The sequence below is a fragment of the Pipra filicauda genome, unplaced genomic scaffold (assembly GCF_003945595.2).
Source record: "Pipra filicauda isolate LSUMZ 115617 unplaced genomic scaffold, ASM394559v2 scaffold229_size1253498_pilon, whole genome shotgun sequence".
Taxonomy (NCBI): Eukaryota; Metazoa; Chordata; class Aves; order Passeriformes; family Pipridae; genus Pipra; species Pipra filicauda.
This window is the reverse complement of record NW_024104342.1, coordinates 680,619-693,230: the sequence shown is the minus strand read 5'-3', so window position 1 is coordinate 693,230 and position 12,612 is coordinate 680,619. Positions and strand designations below refer to the sequence as shown.

Sequence of the window (12,612 nt, the reverse complement as noted above, 5' to 3'; positions counted from 1 at the left end):
CCTCCCTCCCCCAGCCCGCCGCGCTCCGCTCGCCTCCCCGCCCGCCCGCCCTTCCCTTCCCCACCCCGGGCTGCCGTGCCCATCCCGCCTCGCTCTTCCCCCCACGCCGCTCTCCCGTTCCGCCACGGAGGGACCCGCCGGCTCCCGGCCCCGCAGCCCCCCGCCCGCCAGCTCCGCCGTCCGCCCGGCCGCACTCACGCTCTGGGAGCCGCCGAGGCGCGGCTGACAGACCTCCCTCTCCGCCGCTGCGGCCGACGCTCGGCCGGGTTAATGGCGGAGGCCCCGCCGGTGCTGCCGCCTGGCCCCGCGTCCGGCAGCCGCGGGCGGGCGAGCGGGCGCTGCGAGGGCCGCGCTGCCCGCGGCGGACACCCGGCGCTGGGTGCGGGGCTGCTGCTGCCGCCGGGCGCGGCGCATTCGTGAGGCGCGGCGCGGGTCGCCGTCCGGCTGCGGGCTCGGCGCTCGGCTCCCGGGGCTGAGCGGCTCCCCTCCCCCCGCGGCACAAACAATGCGGCTTCACCACAGCGCTGCGCCGACGGGGGGGAGGAGGAGAGGCGGGCGGGGAGCGAGCGAGCGAGCGAGCGAGGGAGGGAAGGAACGCGAGGGCGCCAGGCACCGCCCAGCCCCGCCGCTGCCGCCGCCGCGGGGCGGGGCCTGAGCGCCGCCTCCCCCCTGCCCGGGGCCGGCACCGGCCGCGCTCGGGGCTCGGAGCGGGAACGAGCCGCCCCCGGGGCTCGGAGCGGGAACGAGCCGCCCCCGGGGCCGCCGCGCTCCCGCCCAGCGCCGGCCGGGCCCGGCCCGAGCCCGCCGCGCGCCCCCGGCGGATCGTCCGAACGCCCCAGCACGGGGGGAACGAGGGAGGAGGAGGAGGACGGGGAACGAACGGGGGCGGGACGCGGCTCGTTACAAAACCGAGGCTTAAAACTTGAAGCGAGTGGTATTTATTATCGCTTTGGGGGAACTCCAAGCTCGAGCTTCCTTACATAGAAAATTTGTTTGAAAGTCAGTTCTTGCGTGGTCTTCAGGTCAGGCTGCTGCTTACAGATTAACTGATAATAGCCTTACATTTTGACAGAGCAAAAGCAGGTTATTTCTGGCTCCCCCTGCGAAGGACACCCTTTGTTAGGTATTATTTTTAGACAGCCATTACAGCTCTATTCGAAAACTGGAGGATTTTACTGCAATACATTTCTGTGACGCAGCTGCACCCACATCCTTAAAAAATAACTTTTAGCTGGCCCAGCCTGAGATAAATATTTGCCTGTGCCTATCACAAGTCCTGAGTATAGTAAAATGCAAGTGGTTGAGAGTAGGTGTGATTCTCTTTGCCCATCAGTAACCATCCACTAAGCGAAGTCGCTTCAAAACAATTTACCAATTAATTTTTATGTTTTTTCTAGCCCTACTATGTTTGCTTGCCTCAAAAAGCAGTTGATCCTACAATAAATTTATGCCTACGATATCAGAAATAGATGCACCTGTCATTGTAGAAAGTGAATTAAGGTCCAGAGAGTTTAAGTAACTTTGCTAAGGAAACGTTGTAGAATAGGAAAAGTACGCTCCAACTCCTTTTTTCCTCATCAGGGACCATTCAGCATGCGGATCTCTGAACAAAACAGAAGCTATTAAAGCACCTAACACTTGTGCAGTGCACTCAGTGTAGGAATAGATCCTTAGGATCAGACAGGTACAGTACCTTCAATTTTAAATACAAGACAGTTTATATGAACTATGGAGGCCATCTGTTCATTTGTGTACTTGCCTGTGAGGAACTACTCTCTGATTGTATTGCTTAAGTGATCCTACCATCAGTCTCAGGGGTCTCACAACATGCTGATGTAAGTTAGTGTTGTTGCACTGGAATTCAACCTGTGATAGGAAGGTATTAAGAGGGAGCAGCATACTAAATCATATACGTTAGTGTGCAGAGTATAAAAATTAATAGAAATTACATTGTCAAGAAGCTAATAATAATAATAAAATATTGTCTATGATAGAAAATACGTCAGTTTATCTTTTAAGTGATAATCCACGTGTATTTGCTGTGCAGCTGTACAAATGCTTTATAACTGGAGACAAGTTTTCTGCAGAGACCTTGATGGTGTCCATACTCTCAACGTGTCTGAAGCACAGTAAGTCTGGCTCTTTTCCAGATTCTTTTTTCTGCCAGGTGGACTACAGCATTACATAGTTCCTGGACATCCTTTTGATAATGTGGTGTTCCTTACTGGCATTTGCACCATTTGACCATTTTTCTGTAATTTAAAGTCACGCTTCTAGATCCTCTTAATTACTCTCAGTAGGAAGGTATGTGGAGTTTTTGCTATGGATTGTCCGGGCTAGGACACAGAACGCATGTTGTTCCTTGAGACAGTATTTCAGAGCAACAGCACAGAGATCCGGGCAGGCTTAACATGTAGTTCCATATTAGAAGCCTTAAACTTTCATATCACTTCTCATTGACATTATGACAGGCTACCAGAGCAGAATCTTCATCCCTTCCATGTTAAGCATTAGTACATTAGCCCATATATTTTAAAATACAATATGTAGTATTGTCTGGGGCATCTGACCAGTCCTCTGCACATGCCTCTATAACCTCAAAGATCTGTTACCTTTGCCTTTTCCACCTCACAAGTGAGACCTGGTTACTCAAAAGAATACAATTCTACCAGGATATAATCCAATTTCAAGCAAAAATAACTGTCCATCTGATCCATAGTTTGGTGACAACAGATCCATAACCACCCTGGCACCAGTTCAACATTGTGCAAGGGGATTCAGTCCCAGTGCACCAGAATCTTCACACCCCTACCTGGCAGCATCAAATTGTTAATCAAATTGCCCCTGTTGACTCACCCTGCATGGGAAACTTCCACAGGAGGATCTTCTGCCTACCAGCTTTCACATCTGCTCGTTACTAAATTCTGAACAGAATCACTGCAAGAAGGATCATGTAAGCAAACACAACTGATTTTTATCTGCTTCAGCATCCTCCTCTTTCCTTCAAATTGCAAAAGACACATTTTTATGTTTCTAAAGTGTATCACCTACATAGTATCACTTTTGTTTTACAAATAATTAAAGGTCAACTCAGACTTGCTGCAGCACTAAATACTGTCGGGGCGCTGATCATCCCTGGATGCAACTCTGTATCCCTGTACTGGTCTCAACAGCAGGCTGGTGAAGGGACAAGCAAGAATCAGAATCCACTCCACACGTTCTTTAGAACCTGCAAGAATCTTTGCATTTCAATGCATGTTTTGGACATGACACACATTGTGCGGGTCTTCTTCCCATCATGATGACAAATCTGCCTAACCTTGCATGTGATGCCTCTGTATGATGCCTCAAGCCAATCTATCACTAATAAGTTTTCAAGTTTGGCTTCCCCACCGTACAATTTACACCTTCACACTTATCTATGCATGATTAATATTCCCCTTCATAGTTCTGTCTCATGAGATATAACATTACCATGGTCCTTTCAGCCTACACGGGAATGCTTTTAGACCTCACTTACCTCATCATAGTATGTGGCACCCGTACAATACTCATGGGCATGACTTTGCAAGTTCACAAAAGAAAGGTTGTTCCCAAACCTCACAGAAGCCAGAACAGCATTCACTGTGGAAAAGATGCTGTAACCCAATCAAAAGACATATTACAGCATTGTGCTGACAAAACCTCAGCTGTTTTTTTTTCAGTCTGTGAGGTGGTGCAGCATCCCTCCACATCTTCTGGGTGATCTTTTCAAACTATTGCATTTACAGAAAAATCCACCTATCACTGATCCATCTTCTAGTTATCACTGATACCTTTGTGGAAAGACTGACTTCTTTTTCATACTAGACTGAGTGGGATATAGTCAAAGTTCTATATGACTATTCCAGAATGAGGATCAAATTTTTGGCTTCAAATATGTAAAAAAATTGTTAGTCCTTTTAACTCCTACATGTTTAGTGAATATTGTTCCTTGTTCTCTAGTTAGGAAGAACTGTCTGGATATTCCTTTTCACTCTGATCTGGAAGTTCTGGCTGTACTATGACAAAACAGCAAGTAAAGATGAAATGATATTGGTATTCATCATGTTCACTAACTGCTAAGGAATCAAAGATGTTTTGTTTCTTATGGCCTCACTAACTCTTATTTCCTGCAGGTACCACCCTTCTCATTCTCAGAGTCAAAGTGGTTCTCTGTTTATAAAATTGGTGAGACCCTTTAGTCTGACCCTCTGGAACAATTTGTGTTGATTGAAACAAATGGTCTTTACCAATACACAAGTTTTAAACAGTCTGGAAGCTGTGTCAATGCCTTTTATGGTATTGATAAAGTTACAGAGCCCTTTTATCATCAGAGCACCAGAACTCAGGCTACATCACTATGCCCGTGAAGAAATACCTCTGTAGCTGCATCTGCTAAGCAGTCCTATGGAATGTTATCTATAGATAAGACTTGAAGATCATTTGACAGAGTGGTCTTTAAGTGGTACAGCTGCTATGCAAAGGCCCTTACCCCATTTCCATTTAAGCATTTGTTGAACTACTGCTTGGAGTCACCTACTGCAAGAAGAGGTATGCAGACAGAAAGATAAGCCACATGATGAGATACACAATCAACAGGGAAACCTATTTCCTCCATTACTTATCCACTATCTAGCTTGAATCCTTTACCATCATGTAAAATCTTGTAATTAGGAGACGCTCTCTACCATGTGTGCTCATAACTGTCGCAGGATGGAAGGTGAGGCTTGAGCTCACCCCAATGGACACTGCAAAGATTTTAAAAAAAACAAAACAAAACAAACCCAAACAAAGTTCACTATTGGGATATACATGAAAACATATGTAAACTATGATTCAACAATACAAAACAAAAAAATACCCAAATTACAAAACACCGCAGCACAAGCACGACACTTGCCCATCTACTCACCTGCAGGTCTTCTAAACAGCAAAACTACCATCTACTATTTTAGAGACTATTTTGTCAAGCACAAACCCTTGGAACAGTTATTTGCACTCTTATGTATAATAATGCTGCTGCTTATGGAAGAGTAGACAGAGCCATAAACAAGGGAATAGCATTCTCCTTCTCTTCCGTTATTGCCTTTTTGGCATTAATTATTCAATTCCTAGTGTTTACAGTTTGGCACCTTTATTATGTTCTGCATAGTAACTCACCTGCAAAGGTCTTTGTGGAAAGCTATTCCTGCCACAGGATAACTGCCATCAGAACAAGTGTTCATAAACAAGTCACCTATTTTCTGTTTAGCTCCCAGAAGTGCCTCTCTGCATGATCAGATGAAAACAATTGCCAGCACAAGGGAGCAGCAGTGAAGTAAATCCAGGATTTGGGAGTGCCCCTTTCCTAGTTATTAGCCGTCGTTAGTTCAGCTTACAAAAGCAGCTGCATGTTTAGAACTGGAGTGTCTGTCAATTCACACAGCATAACTAACTGAGCCAAGTTACGGGCAAAGACAGAACGTCAGCAGTAATGGGTAGGAATCAAAAAGCAAAACAGTAATTGCTAAGCAAAAAGTTCTAAAAATATCATACTTGCATAGCAAAGAATTACAAAACAGTGTGGCCAAACAATCTACATTGGATTTTGACCTCCTTTTTGCAAGATAGGCTGAAGAAGTTAACGCAACAAAAGAAGGACCTATTTGAACTGAACATTTTTGTCAAATGCAGCCACAGTGAAAGGAAAACAAAGTGGGTTCTACACATTTATGTGATACACAATGATTTCTGAGAAATATAATTTATTTCTAATTTCTCCCTGTGGCTGTTCTCCTGATCAGGTTTAGATTTCAGAAGATATTTCATTTATCCTGAACTCAGGTAACTGCTTAAGGCAGCATAACCCATGTAAACAATATTAATGCAAATACATTGTTGCCTTCTCCCTTTCCTACTTCCTGATTATTTCCTCTACACTGGGAAGGATCCTCTACTCAGCATTCATCCAAGCAAAGACAAGTTGCTCACTGCCTTCATGAAGTTTAATAATACATAAAGTTTCTTCTATTTATTGAATCCCTTAGAGCAACTTCTTCATTCTCAATTTCTTTGCTGTCAGTATCAAAACTTGCAGTGTAATATGAGATGGAAGTATAAACTCCGAGGGAAGTTGTCTTCCTAGTTAGGTCACTCACAAACACGTACCTCTAACAAACAACCTCCAATATTTACAGTGAGTTAACACTTCAGCCTTAGTATAATTAAGGTAAAATTCAATCAGCAATGAGACCCAAATCCAGTCTTAATTATTTTACTACCTCTTCCTCATTCCTTCTAGAGGACAAACCTGGTTTGCAGATGATTAAGATGGTATGCAATGGAGGAAGCTCGGCCGCCAGAATCCCTAGTCATTTATCACAGAAGAGATCCAAAAATAGATGGGCTCATTCAGAATTAAAACCTTTTCTCCTCATTTACATGGGGAAGGACTACAATGCAAAGTGACACCAAAATCTGAGGAGGAAAAATGAAGTGAAAAATAAGTCAGAAACAAGACTCAATACATGACCACCCACAAAAAACCCCAAACAGCCAAGAGCAACAGACATGGCTCATAACTTCCTCTCTTTCCCTCAGAGAAACCCAACTTGTATGTATCATTTAACAAGCAGTAATGAGCCCTATGCAACTTCGCTTTGTCTCAGACATACTACCACCTTGGCCAGTGCCTGATGCTGGATAATAAAGAGAACTTCCAAACCCATGCATATATAAATCAGTTTTGATACATAATATGGCTTCATAACGTAGTCAGAATCTCAACAGGCCCAATGAAAATCCTAGAATAGGAACTTCCAACTGAGCACTCCTGAAAGACATTCCAGCACCATCCTAATTCCACATAAAGGGTACGTACGAATAAATCCTGTGAAGGTGTTACTATATGCTCAGCTCCAAGTCAAAAGACGCTGACATACATCTCTGATGTGCTATAAATTGAGGATGATAAAGAGATTAGACAGTTGTGTTTGTAACAAGTGAGGTAATCAAAATAAAGGTACAAGGGCACCATGGTTTTAGCAGTGAATGCTTGTTCACAACTACTGTGTAATTGCTCATTCTTTATTTCCTGAGCACCCACCTTGACACCTTGGATCCGATCAGCAGAGCCAAGTGCCCACTGATGTAAATGGGTATGTATGCTAAATATATAAGTACTTTCCTATGTTTAGTGTTCTTAGAAACTGTACTCTTGTGATACTAAATTGGACATCCAAATTTAGTACTTCTGACCTCTATTTTAAGGTTTTGATCATTAAGTTGACATTGCCTAGATAGGTTCCTGGAAGAGGCTGGAGTCTATGTAGGGAGGGAAAGAGATAATTTTATTAAATCTATTACCTCCGTGCATACAAAAGGCAGCAATTCTTTGTGCTTGGTTTAAGAACTAGTATTTCTTGATATAGTTTGTCTTCATGACTTCGTATGGAAAACGTATCACTGATGCAGAAGTTACTAGAGAAGCCAAAGGTTTGAGTGATTCAGTAAGGAAAAGAAGTTTATCAGAGCAGGTTTAGAGACAAATATTCATTGCTCAATTTTGCTAAAACAAGGTAACGGCATCAAAATGGCTGCTACTTACAATACTGGTATTATCGATATGCCATTAAAACATTTAATGTTTCCTTCCCTGAATCTCTAAGACCTATTTTCCAGAGAACCCAAACAGTTTATTTGGGAGCATGGTCTCCTACCTTTTCGCTATTCTACAAAACATAACGGGGAGCCAGGTACTCGCAGTTTGCAGGGACTGGAGTAACAAATTACTTTTTTATATTCATTTAGTATCAGATCACTTTTAATTCATGCCAGGGTCAGTTAAACATGCAAATGTTTATTCACAATATCTGAAACAGATAACAAGTTTGTAAAGGCATAGATCAGGGAAAACAAAGAAAAAAAACATACTCTTCTGAAGTTAAATTATAGAAGTTTTGGTTTCTTCCTGTCAGGATGCCTTGCACAGATTTTCCTAATTATCCATCTTTTTAAGTGACTATGTTCTTTCACATACTCACCCCTCAGACTAGACTGCAAGCTTTATGGAAAACCTTTATCTTTAGACTATTGCTACACCACTGCTGCTACATTTACCACAAGCTGGCAGTCTGGAGCCTTCTCTAGGAATCAGTTACTTACTCTTTCCTTGCCCGTCACCAGATCAGCACCCCCTCTTTGTTTTATTCCTCATATTACGTGGTTGCTTGTGAAAAGACTTTCTGGCCCCAGCTTTGCTCAGATTTTTAAGACCTAATTTCTTGAGTTTCCGGTGTAATTTTGTAAAACGGAAAGAAGCTCCAGTTATTTCACTCAATCTGTTATATACATCTGCAGATTATATAGAGAATCACTGATTGGTTCTCAAGCCACATAAAAGATAATTTAAAGAAATAATCAATTTTCATTAATCTCATCTTTCCCTAACCATTAAGGAAATTTGCAGAATAGGATGTATGAAAAAATAAAGAGGTATGGAGAGGTGCATACAGAAACAGTAACATGCAGTGAGAAAGCACAAAATTCACTTCCAGTCTTTTTTTAAATTACTCTAAAATTTTCAACTACAATTTGCAAAACTCTTCAAAATCATAGCTGTTAAAAAAGGACAGTTAACAGAACTAGATATTCTAATATTATCAGGCTTTCCATAATGTGATAAGTGTAACTATGTCATTCCAAGCAAAATTCAATATAACTGATGCAATTATGTAATTCTCTAAAAGATGCTTTATGAAGTGACATCTTTCTATTATTATTGCTGTTGTTGCTGCTATTATTGTTAATATTGTTATTATTGTTTTCATTATTATGTGTTAAATAATTACCATAATATCCTGTCAACAGTCTGATGACTCATATCTTTATCTCTCACATCTCTATTACTCAGTCTAGTAGGTAGATCTGGCCAAGACCAAAATTAATTTTTAAGTAGTTGTATTCATATAAATGTACTTTGTAACAGTGGAAACTGAGCAAGTCCAAGGAGTTTCACCTCATATTACTTTAGCCTCAGTTGCTTGGCCTCAATCATCTATAGTAGCTGACATATATACTATATATACAGCATTGTGTATACTCACACACAGATACAGTTCAACTGTATCAATAAAAAGAAACTGTAAATTAAAAAGTTGTAATAAGGAACAAAGAAGGACTGCTAGCACACAGTGTAATGACTATTTTGTGGGGACTTAAAGTAGTGTATGAATTAAAAAAGAACTTGATGTGATATTTCCAAGGGAAGTATTAGACATAACAGATCATTTACTTCATATTAGCTGGCACCATCCATTTAGAAAACCACACCAGTACTTAAGTACAGACATACAAGTACTATGGAAAAATGTTCAAAAGCTCCACTATTTCAAATCAACTGATTTCAAATGATTCAATACTAACTGATTTTCTTCATATGCTGCCATATATCCAACCAAAATATTTTTACTAAATCTGTTAAAATTAAAAAACCCACAACCAATTAACTGATAAGAACAACTCAGATCAAAAACCAAGTACTTCCTTAAGCACTATTTGTCTAAATATTGTCTTAATGTAAATTTTAACACTGTTTCCAAACCAGTACTGTTAATGTTTTCTCTTGTTTTCACTCGCAAGGATAAAAGTGAATTATTATATATAATGACACCTAAGCCAAAGCAGCAGAAATCTATGACTGCCATTGGGAATTTGACAACAAATGTCAAATTCATAACAGACCACATCTTACTCAACTCTCTCTAGAAAAGACATACATCCAAAGAATCCAAGAAATCACCCTTCTTCACCCTCACTCCACCTAAAAGGCCTGGATCACTCATCCCATTGACAACCTTGACTAACGTTTCTCAGTCGGAGAAGACAACCACCGACCTACAAGTAGACACCAAAACTGAAGGAGCTTTATCCAGAGCAAGGCCTTAAGCACGTAGCTGGTCACTGCTTCCCTGAACCGCTGCAGTGCATTGCCACCACCCCTGAACGTTCTTCCCTGGGACGGCTGCGCGGGTGGGACTCAAGTGCCACGAGAAGGGCTGCTCCCGAGGCAGACCGAGCACAGCAAAACAGCACCCAGAACCAAACACGCTGTGCACTAAACCGCGAACACACATCAAGGTGGGTCCCTTTAAATACAAACACGCGTAATGGAGGGTAAGCTCATGACAAGGCGAGGGCTGCGCTCAGAGCAGCCTGCCCGTGCCTGCTCCAGCGTAGCGATGCCCAGCAAGGCCTCTCCGCACCCGGCCCATGGGGACTTCGGGGCGCCCGCCTGCGGCCTCCCGGGGAAGGCACAGCCGGCCAGGTAGAGGCCCCAGCGGCCCTCCCAGGCCTGAAGCACCGCAGGAACCGCCCCGGCCCCAGCCCACCACCCTCAGAGCCGCCGAAGCCACTGCCTTCAACCGGCCCAGGACCGCGGCGGGCGGCAGCGCTGAATGAGGCCGTTGCCACCGGCCCTGGGCGGCGCGGCCCAAGGCGGCCATTTTGCGGCCGCGGCGCGCTGACATGTCGCGCGCCGTGCGTGGCACCGCCCCCCGCGCCTGCGCCGCGCGCCCCGCGGCGGCCGAGCCGGGGCAGCTGCCGAGCGCCGCGGCGGCGGCCGAGACAAAGCGCCGGGTAATGAATGGGACGGGCCCGCCCGGCCCTTCCTCTTAACTCCTTCGGGCCCGGCCGGGCGGCGGCAGCGGCCACTTTCGGCTTCCCCCGCGGCGGCCGCCCGGGGAGGTGAGTGGCAGCGTTCGGGCACCGGGAGGGCGCCGGGTGGGGCGGTCCGGTCCGGTCCGGTCCGGTCGCTGCTGCCCCGGTCCCGCCGCTCCCCCCGCGCCCGCCGCCGTGTTTGGCCTCGGCGGCCTCGGTGCCTTGTGCGGCCGCGGGCCCGCACCCTGGGCCCGGCGCCGCGTCCCGGCCGGGAGCGCCCGCGGGACAGCGCCGCCAGGCCGGGCAGAGGGCGTGTGGCGGTGGGGCGGCGCAGGGAGCCGGGAACCAGGCCCGCGGTGCCGGTTCCATTGTCTGCGGGGCCCTGCGGGGGGCCCGGCCGGTCCGGCGGGCGGAGGTCGCCGGTGCCCAGGGACTTGAGGACCCGGCGCTGGCCGGGCCGCCCTAGGGGCTCCATCGCCCCGCCTGCCCTGGCGCCTGCCGCGCCCCGAGCACGGAGCCCGCTCGGCTTTGTGTGCGGGCCGGGCCGGCGGGACCCGCCGGGGCTTCGCCCCCGGGCCCCCCTGGCGGGGCCGCGGCAGCTGAGCCCGCGGAAGGAGCGGGGGCCATGTGGCCGCTGCCACCCCGATCCAAGATGGCCCGGCAGCCCGGAGCGGGGATCTCACCGGCCCCCGCACGGTGCGGACCGGCCCTGCCCGGGCACGGCGGGCCGCTCGGGCATAGGGTCTCTGGTCGGGCGCTGGAAAGCCTCGGAAATCCCAAAAAGTGTTTCCCCCCGAGAACACGGGACACGAGGTGGGCAGGCGCCCGCCAGGGCTTCGGCCGCCGCGTAAACACCGCGTCTGTGCGTGTGTGCGGGGAGGCTCCAGTCCTGTCCCTCTTGAGCAGAGTCGCTCAAGAGAGATGCCTGGGAAAAGCGCAGGATTTAGCTTTCGTGTACTGCTGCTCTCGTTTTCTATTTGGGGCGTGGTAATTTTGCTTAAAAATGTCTTCTGTAACTCCTGGACCTACTCAGAGATAGCTGCCTATGTTAGAGTGGCTGTGTTAGAATGCATGCTGGATTCCAGAGGGTGTCCGATACACTTAAAGTTGTTTACTGCACGTACAGCCTACTGAAAGTGTAAAAACACTTATTATTGCAATGAAAGGTAAAAGGCCTTTTTTTTTTTTTTGCATTAATGGTCATTCTACTTATCATTCCTAAGTTTAGTAGAGTTTGGCTTTGCAGTGTAGAGATCTTTCTCTCTGGCACTTACATGTTGGAAGCGGTCGTGTCTTGTTTCTGGGGGGTATCTTTGAGAGATTTCAGTAATTTAGCCTGAGCTGTCATGCTACAATTGTAATGCCAAGTAGAGAAAGCCTTTCAAGCCCCCATAACATGAATGTACTTCTCAGACCTGCTTTAGGTGGTGTCGTCTGTAAGACCCACTCTGCATGTGCATGTGTTTTGCTTTTCAAGTGGGTGAGCATAGCTCTTTTCTTCTAAAGGTTATTTCCAGTAATGCAGCGTTTCACTTAAAGCACAGATGTGCACTCTTGGGAGGATGTTCGTGGGGGAGTGAAGTCTGGAAGACTTCATCAGCGATCCCCGAGATACCACATTGCTCCTAGGAAGCCTGTGTTTGTACAATACTGGGAAGGGGCATTCTAGTTATTATTTACTATGGAGATGGGTTTTGCAGAGGAAGAAGTCTTGTGTCTTTTCACTGTATGTTAAAAGCAGCGTAAATTCTTTTGTGGACTATTAGAAACTTGAGTGCTGTTTGCTAGGTATAAGACCAACAGGCAAGGTGCTGACAGTTTTCATATAGTTGAATATCTATCTACTTTGGTACTTAGTGTTGCAAGTACCTTCCAACTTTCACAGGTATTGAGGAATTTATTCCATAGAAGTTCTCCAGAGCAGTCAAATGTAAGAATTGATTGAGAATAAGTAAA

At 46.0% G+C, this 12,612-nt stretch overlaps 2 protein-coding genes across 8 annotated transcripts in view; one reads left to right on the top strand and one right to left on the bottom strand.

Annotated features, from left to right (window-relative positions):
- The window catches only part of BRD1 (bromodomain containing 1), a 65,999-nt gene extending 55,505 nt beyond the window's left edge, over positions 1 to 10,494 (bottom strand). For 3 of the 5 annotated variants that reach the window (XM_039381523.1, XM_027728280.2, XM_027728281.2), the window contains exon 1: positions 6,311 to 10,494. The gene's annotated coding sequence lies outside the window, so the exon portion shown is untranslated. Of the gene's footprint in view, positions 1 to 198; positions 587 to 6,310 lie in introns of those variants that run through there. The other 2 variants (XM_027728278.2, XM_039381524.1) reach the window with 2 other exon arrangements.
- Positions 10,076 to 12,612, top strand: part of ZBED4 (zinc finger BED-type containing 4) — a 25,885-nt gene continuing 23,348 nt past the window's right edge. Inside the window, exon 1 of one of the 3 annotated variants that reach the window (XM_027728284.2) lies at positions 10,076 to 10,137. The gene's annotated coding sequence lies outside the window, so the exon portion shown is untranslated. Of the gene's footprint in view, positions 10,138 to 10,566; positions 10,744 to 12,612 lie in introns of those variants that run through there. The other 2 variants (XM_027728283.2, XM_027728286.2) reach the window with 2 other exon arrangements.